This window comes from Pogoniulus pusillus, chromosome Z, assembly GCF_015220805.1.
Source record: "Pogoniulus pusillus isolate bPogPus1 chromosome Z, bPogPus1.pri, whole genome shotgun sequence".
NCBI lineage: Eukaryota > Metazoa > Chordata > Aves > Piciformes > Lybiidae > Pogoniulus > Pogoniulus pusillus.
Genome location: NC_087309.1, coordinates 88,469,593 through 88,475,770, shown reverse-complemented (window position 1 = coordinate 88,475,770; position 6,178 = coordinate 88,469,593).

Genomic DNA, 6,178 nt, shown 5'->3' with positions numbered 1-6,178 from the left:
CTCTCTTCTCTCAGGTAGCCAGCACCAGAACAAGGGGACACAGCCTCAAGCTACGCCAGGGGAGATTTAGGCTGGAGGTGAGGAGAAAGTTCTTCACTGAGAGAGTCATTGGACACTGGAATGGGCTGCCCGGGGAGGTGGTGGAGTCGCCGTCCCTGGAGCTGTTCAAGGCAGGATTGGACGTGGCACTTGGTGCCATGGTCTAGCCTTGAGCTCTGTGGTAAAGAGTTGGACTTGATGTACTATGAAGTCTCTTCCAACCTTGGTGATACTGTGGATGTTACCTGACCCAAGCTCGCTTCTGGAGAGCTGTGTGCAACAGCTTGCTGTCTCGCTGATTTTCAGAGAGATTAAAGCTGTGCTTTCACAACGGGGTTTAATGCCACATTTGGGCAGCTCCTGAGCTCTCAGAAAACAGCTTCAGCCCAGGCAGGGTGTGAATGTACAGCCCTGCTTCTGCTGAATCAGACCAAGAGGGTGAGCACCAGAGGAAAAACAATAGCTGCTCTGGCTTGATACCTGACAGGATGAATTTCTCATGCTAGTGATTTCAAATAGCTGTGTATTAGCAGCCTGAGCTTACACCTGCAATTCCTGTGGCTCCAGCTTTTTGACCTAGCATTACCAGCTCCCCCGCTGCATTTGTTATCCATCAGCAGCCTTTAATATGGTCCAAAAATGTTACCTTTTCATTCTAACTCACCTTCTATGAGAAATACTTAACCCACTCACCAGAAAACTAAACCAAACAATCACATGTGCCATTCAAACTCGACTCCTAATGCAAGCTACTTCTTCATTTAAATCAGATTCTTCATGGAGATACACCCAAGAGAGCAAAGACATTGCTAGCACCAGCTCCTTGTAGGTGTTTTCAGATGAGGAGAACTGTACTCTCGTTACTAAACCTCTGGCTTGTGAGCTTTTAGCAGGATTCATCTTCCCTCTGATGCCCCCTTGTCTAGCATCCAGTTGACCCAGTTGGACAACACTTACTTTACCAGGTGGGGAGGCGAGGCAGAGCCCTGCCCAGCATCACATCAGATGGAAAATGTCTGGATTTACAGATTGAAGAAGAGCTTACTAGAAATACACTCACAAGTAGGTGAAACATGCATGAAATGGTGTACTTCAGCAGCTTCAAGATCTATCTTCCTTTAACTGAATCATAGAATCAACCAGGTTGGAAGAGACCTCCAAGATCATCCAGTCCAACCTAGCACCCAGCCCTATCCAATCAACTAGACCATGGCACTAAGTGCCTCATCCAGGCTTTGCTTGAAGATCCCCAGGGACGGTGCCTCCACCACCTCCCTGGGCAGCCCATTCCAATGCCAATCACTCTCTCTGGGAAGAATTTCTTCCTAACATCCAGCCTATAACTACCCTGGCACAACTTGAGACTGTGTCCCCTTGTTCTGTTGCTGGTTGCCTGGCAGAAGAGACCAACCCCCACCTGGCTACAATGCCTCTTCAGGTAGTTGTAGACAGTAATTAAGATCACCCCTGAGCCTCCTCTTCTCCAGGCTAAACAGGCCCAGCTCCCTCAGCATCTCCTCATAAGATTTGTGCTCCAGGCCCCTCACCAGCTTTGTTGCCCTTCTCTGGACATGTTCCAGCACCTCAACATCTCTCTTGAATTGAGGAGCCCAGAACTGGACACAGCACTCAAGGTGTGACCTGACCAGTGCTGAGTACAGGGGAAGAATAACCTCCCTTGTCCTACTGGCCACACTGTTCCTGATGCAGGCCAGGATGCCATTGGCTTTCTTGGCCACCTGGGCACACTGCTGGCTCATCTTCAGCCTACTATCTATCAGTACCCCCAGGTCCCTTTCCTCCTGGCTGCTCTCCAGCCACTCAGTCCCCAGCCCATAGCGCTGCTTGGGGTTGTTGTGGCCAAAGTGCAGAACCCTGCACTTGGCCTTGTTCAATCTCATCCCATTGGCCTCTGCCCACCCATCCAGCCTGTCCAGGTCCCTCTGCAGGGCTCTCCTACCTTCCAACAGATCCACACCTGCTCCTCGCTTGGTGTCATCTGCAAACTTACTGATGCTGGACTCAATCCCCTCATCCAGGTCATCAATAAAGATGCTGAACAGGACTGGGCCCAGCACTGATCCCTGGGGAACACCACTAGTGACAGCTGCCAACTGGATGTGGCACCATTCACCACCACTCTCTGAGCTCTGCCATCCAGCCAGTTCTTGATCCAGCACAGAGTGAATCTTTCCAAACCATGAGCTGCCAGCTTGGCTAGGAGCTTCTTGTGGCAGACAGAATGCTACACAACCTCCCACCTTCATTATTTGAGCTCCACTAGAAGCAAACCAGAACTGCTAATGGAGAAATTAGGGCAACAGTGCATCTATCTCCATCAGGTTTCTGTACTTTCTTTCTCTCTCTCACTTGAATAAGGTTTAACAGCTTTTTTTTTTTCTGGCCAAAGGAATCAGAATCTATTCTCCTCTGTCTCTTCTGCCTGATACAGCACTCCAGTCACCACGTTGCTGAACAACTCCTCTCAAATTGTAGTTGGAACCCACTCTGTAAAGCATCAGAATCTAAGTCACTTGAAACCAAGCAGCACCAGAGGCTCCAGGGTGCACAGTAGCCAAGATGTGCCAAGAAGGGTAGCACCAGCCTGTTAGAAACCCTTAAAAGGAGAAATGAGACCTGAAATTTGGAGTGTTTCAGTGTCAGGATGAATCCAGCCTGCATTCAGGAGGAAAGCTGTACTTCTAGGAAGACAAATGCCTCAGAGATCTGCAAGGTGTTTAAAACGCCCCACCCAGTGGCAGAAAGCTACAGCTACACTTAGGAGTAAACCACAAAGCAATCATCCCCCTCAATCCCACGCATTTCTTCCCTATCTTCTGATCCTTCCAAGGACACCGTCAAATTCCCCTAATTCCAGCTGCTCATAGCAGAGATGTTTTCATTTCCCAAGGCCAGAAGCACAGTTCTACCACTGTTGTATCTGGGAAACTGGAGAATGTGCTTTGGAATAACGTACAAGGAGTAGGTGTTCCTGCTACCAGTCTGTCAAATGATTGAACTTCTGAGCAAATTGATTCAGGACAAGTCCTCAAGGCTTGGGAGCCCAACATATCATGGAAGACTGTCTCTGAAGTCAGTTCTCAATACCTACGATCATGAATCACACAATGCTTCGGTTTGGAAGAGACCTTTAGGGTCAGCTAGTCCAACCCACATCAGTCAGCAGTGACATCTAACTACAGCAGCTTGATCAGAGCCCTGAACAACCTCACCGGGAGTGTTACCAAGGATGGAGTGTTCACCATCTACTATCTCTGGGACAGTGACTCACCAATCTCAGCATAAAATAATTTGAGTCTCCCTCTTCTAGTTCAAATCATGACCTCTTCTGTCACAACAGGCCCCAGGAAAAAGTCTGCCCCCAGCTTCCTTCTCAGCCCCTTGAAGCACTGAAAGGCCATCAGGTTCACCTGGAGCCTTCTCTTCTGCAGGCTTAACAAGCCCCACTCTCAGTCTGGCCTCACAGCAAACAGCTTCTAGTCCTCGCACCACCTTTGTGACCCTGCACCAACAGGTCCAGGTCCTTCTGGAGGCAGTACTCCAGCTGCAGGAGGGGGTCTCACCAGAGCAGCAGAATCCCCTCCTTCAAACTGCTAGCCATCTTCAACAGGAACTTGGTAAGAAAATGCCAATATTCTGAAGCACAGCCAATCATGTTGCACAGCCTTGCACAGGACCAGAATTTGCAGATCTGGGAATACCACTCTCTAGGCTTAACTACTAAAGACGAAAGCAACATATGAAAAACTGTAGGTGTGGTGCTGAGGGACATCATTTTAGTGGTGACCTGGCAGTGATGGGTTAGTGGTCTTAAGTGATTTCTTCCAGCTCAATCTGCCCCTGCAAAAGCAGACACTGATCGTGAAAACCTGAAAGCTGTGGAAGAGGTTGCAGGTATTAGAAGTGCAACTCATCATGCTCCAGTATATTCACGCAAAAGAATGTATCTGTTTCACTTCAGAATGGCAAAGCCTCTCATCAGAGGAAATGAACAGGGTAAAAATGGAATGATGTGGGAATAAGCAGCTAGCTCACACAGCAGAGAAAGGTTACTAACAGGATGTACAACATCTGTGCTGATTAACATGTTCCTAAGTTATCTGCAAAGTGAGGTGGACACCACGATGCTTTTAAGACCATCACTGAGGATGATCATATTCAACTCACACAGACAGAATTACACATGGACATAAAAAAATCCAACCCAACAATAACAAAAAAAAAAAGGAAAGACTGGTAAGAGGGGGAAATGAAAGGTTATGTGCCAAATAAAGTGCAGGAAGCAGTTATGTTTTACAGTCCCCAAGCAGTGGTGAAGTCTTACAGAACTGTTACGCAGGGATGAGAGCTTGGAAACACTGCAGCCAGCTCTCTGAAATAAAAGAGTTCTGTGCTCATCCAGAGTCAAGGATGAGGGAATCAGATATTGGTTATTATGGAAAGAACTCAGAATAGAAAAGATCTTGCTCTGCAAAGTTGATGTGGCAACTGTATCTTGAACAGTGAAACCTCAGAAAGCCAAAGTTATTAAGAGCAGGTAAACAGATACTGTGTTGGGTGAACATCTGTTTAGCTGCCTCACAGCAGCCAGGGTTTTGCTTAATCCCTATCTCAGAATCACAGTGACCTGGGTTGCAAGACACTAAGCAGGGACATTTGCAACTAGAGCAGGTTGCTCACAATATCAAACAACCTCACCTGCAATGGTTCCAGGATCTTTCACCTCTCTGGCCAACCTGAGATAGAGTCTCACCATCCTCAGTGTCAAACTCTTCCTTCCCTCCAATCTCAATCTCCATATTCCAGTTTTAAACCATCACCCCCTGCCCTGTCACAACAGGCCCTCAGAAAAAGTCTGTCCCCAGCTTTCCCAGAGGTCCCTTGAAACTCTGAAAGGCCATCAGAAGGTCTCCCTGGAGCCCTCTTTTCTCCAGGCTGAACAAGCCCAACTCTTTCAGCCTGGCCTCTCAGCAGAGACTTTGCAGCCCTGCCAGTACTGCTGTGGCCTCCTCTGGCCCCACTCCAACAGGTCCATGCCTGTGCTATGCTGAGGACCCCAGAGCTGGCCCCAGCACTGCAGGTAGGGTCTCAGCAGAAGACAGCAGAGGGGCAGAATCCCCCCCTCGCCCCTGTGCTCATGCTGCTGGGGATCAGTCCAGGACACAAACAACTCTAAATATCTGTACAGTTGCCAAAGACGTTGCATCAATCAAACCCAAGGAACCCACCAGCTGTATCCAAACTTACCTTAACCTGAATGTCTTGCTAGGTGAGGCAGCCAGGTTTGAACAACCTGCTGTTTTTCACAACTGTCACAACTCATGCCAGAGGAGCGGCAAGAGAAGCTGTAGATAAGCAACAGTGGGCAAAAAGGCTTTGCTACTGTTTTGTTCCATGTAGCACCGTGCAGGCTACAGCGAAGCCTGGTCGTCACTGAGGTGGGATCTGTCCAACCAACAGTGAGGATCTGGAGTACTGCATCCAGTTCTGCGCTTCTTAGTTCAAGAGTGGCAAGGAACTATTGGAGAGAGTCCAGCAGAGGCTGTAAGAGTGCTGATGGGCCCAGAGCATCTCTTACAAGGAGAGGGTGAGAGATCCTGGGCTCTTTACCCTAGAGAAGACTGAGATGGGATCTTCTCAGTCCTGATCAACAGCTAAAGAGTGGGGGTCACACACTGAAACAGGTCCCTGTAGAGGTAGTCGAAGGCCCATCCCTGGAAGCATTTAAAAGACACAGAGATGTGGTGCTGGAGCACACAGCACATGAGCCTTGGTGGACTTAGAGAATTGTTGGATTTAATCATCTCAAAGGTCTTTTCTAACCAAAACGATTATATGATCCTATGATCTTGAGATGGACACCAGAGCAAGCTGCAAATGACTCCTGACTGCAACCAGGCTAGAGGACTTCAGTGAGTCAATGGAGATCTTGTTTCAGCCAGGTATGTACGTTATATTGAATGATTCATAACTGGAACTCCACTGCTCACAAGAGGCAAGACGACTTGCTCAGCTGTGTGCTTCGCAAATGAGCTCAAAGGTCACATTAAGTGACACAAGATAAATGGACAGTGCTATCAGAAGTAGTTAAGCCTCACTGCAGAAACACAGTTAGATG